The sequence below is a fragment of the Coregonus lavaretus genome, assembly GCF_964263955.1.
Source record: "Coregonus lavaretus genome assembly, contig: HAP1_SCAFFOLD_7737, whole genome shotgun sequence".
Classification (NCBI taxonomy): Eukaryota; Metazoa; Chordata; class Actinopteri; order Salmoniformes; family Salmonidae; genus Coregonus; species Coregonus lavaretus.
The window spans coordinates 22,501-25,010 of record NW_028158348.1 but is presented as its reverse complement, the minus strand read 5'-3'; the positions used below and the strand labels follow the sequence as shown (position 1 = coordinate 25,010).

The following is a 2,510-nucleotide window of genomic DNA, read 5'->3' as shown; positions in this document are numbered from 1 at the left end:
GAATGCAGTTCTGGAGGATGTAAGTTAAGGAAACGAACACTGAACAAGATCAGACTACAACGCATACAGTATGATACTCCAGTCCTCCTCCAGTCAGACTATAACTCATACAGTATGATACTCCAATCCTCCTCCAGTCAGACTATAACTCATACAGTATGATACTCCAGTCCTCCTCCAGTCAGACTATAACTCATACAGTATGATACTCCAGTCCTCCTCCAGTCAGACTATAACTCATACTGTATGATACTCCAGTCCTCCTCCAGTCAGACTATAACTCATACAGTATGATACTCCAGTCCTCCTCCAGTCAGACTATAACTCATACAGTATGATACTCCAGTCCTCCTCCAGTCAGACTATAACTCATACAGTATGATACTCCAATCCTCCTCCAGTCAGACTATAACTCATATAGTATGATACTCCAGTCCTCCTCCAGTCACACTATAACTCATACAGTATGATACTCCAGTCCTCCTCCAGTCAGACTATAACTCATACAGTATGATACTCCAGTCCTCCTCCAGTCAGACTATAACTCATACAGTTTGATACTCCAGTCCTCCTCCAGTCAGACTATAACTCATACAGTATAATACTCCAGTCCTCCTCCAGTCAGACTTTAACTCATACAGTATGATACTCCAGTCCTCCTCCAGTCAGACTATAACTCATACAGTATGATACTCCAGTCCTCCGCCAGTCAGACTATAACTCATACAGTATGATACTCCATTCCTCCTCCAGTCAGACTATAACTCATACAGTATGATACTCCAGTCCTCCTCCAGTCAGACTTTAACTCATGCAGTATGATACTCCAATCCTCCTCCAGTCAGATTATAACTCATACAGTATGATACTCCAGTCCTCCTCCACTAGTCAGACTATAACTCATACAGTATGATACTCCAGTCCTCCTCCAGTCAGACTATAACTCATACAGTATGATACTCCAATCCTCCTCCAGTCAGATTATAACTCATACAGTATGATACTCCAATCCTCCTACAGTCAGACTATAACTCATACAGTATGATACTCCAGTCCTCCTCCAGTCAGACTATAACTCATACAGTATGATACTCCAGTCCTCCTACAGTCAGACTATAACTCATACAGTATGATACTCCAATCCTCCTACAGTCAGACTATAACTCATACAGTATGATACTCCAGTCCTCCTCCAGTCAGACTATAACTCATATAGTATGATACTCCAGCAGCATAACTCAGGCTAGATGGACTTGTCTCGTCTCAGGAATGCCGACCTACCTCTGACCTAGATCTCCCAGGAATCAACAACAACAACAACAACCACAACAATGATCGAAACGCGTGTACAGTACAGTATGCACACACTGTCAGGCACGCTTGTAAGCGAGCAAGCACACACACATGCAAACGCACGCACACATCTTATGACCACCCCCCCACCACCCCGTGCTAGTATGAACATTGAAACCTAACCTACTGTACCTTAGAGTATTCATAGCCTACTGCCAGCCAAGTAATGCCTCCACAAACACATGCACACACGCACGAACACACGCAAGGACACACACACACAAACACACATAAAGACATACGTACATACAGTGCCTTCAAAAGGTATTCATACCTTGACTTCATCCACAAAATTGATTAAAGAAAAAATTCTACATTTTCACACACATACAGTATGTACAGAGTACCAACTGGTGTTGATTTTCCCAAGCAACACTGTTACCCAATGGCATGGTCTGGCCTGAGGGAATGGCAGTTTAATTCAGCCAATAGAAATGCAGCATGTTTTCTTTCAGTTTTGCTCTCTATGACATGCTTTTATTTTAGTTTAGAAATGCCGTCCCTACTAAAGACTTCGATGGAATGGTTAAAGAAGGATGAGGTGGGGATCAGGTCCCACCTCTTATTCATTATGATTGGACCCTCAAAATACCAATTGGGGCTCCAGCCAGTGTAGAACGAGGCTCCAAGCTCCCTCTGGTAGCCTGAAAGGGGGTTATAGGAGTCTTGGTCTTGGATGACGATGTTGTCCGACCAGCAGACCAGGACCAGGACCAGGACCAGGACCAGGACCAGGACCAGGACCAGGACCAGGATCAGGATCAGGACCAGGACCAGGAGGGCAGCGATGAGGAAGACGACCCCGTTAGCGATGGCTACCTTGGCCTTGGACCTCTCGTCATCCACGAAGTTGATGCACTCCCCCCCGGCGATGCTCAGCAGGATGGCGAACACTCCGGCGATGATTGCGATGATGGTCAGAGCCTTGGCGGCCTGCAGTTCCTGGGGCAAGGCCAGGAGGGAGTCGTAGACCTTACACTGCATCTGGCCCATGCTTTGGGTCACCCAGTTTATCCATAAGCCCTCTCAGATGACCTGAGTGGTGAGGGTTTGGTGTGAGATGAAGGCTGTCACCTTCCACATGGGCAGAGCACAGATGATGATACTTCCCAGCCAGCTGATGATCGCCAGGGCTGCACCCAGCATCTGTAGCCCAG

At 46.3% G+C, this 2,510-nt stretch overlaps 1 pseudogene across 1 annotated transcript in view; it reads right to left on the bottom strand.

The window, feature by feature from the left end:
• Positions 1 to 1,945: 1,945 nt before the first annotated feature.
• LOC311124103 (claudin-4-like) overlaps positions 1,946 to 2,510 on the bottom strand; it is a 575-nt pseudogene continuing 10 nt past the window's right edge. The window contains exon 1 of the transcript in view: positions 1,946 to 2,510. This exon is cut by the window's right edge and continues 10 nt beyond it. The product of the transcript in view is annotated as a claudin-4-like (transcript).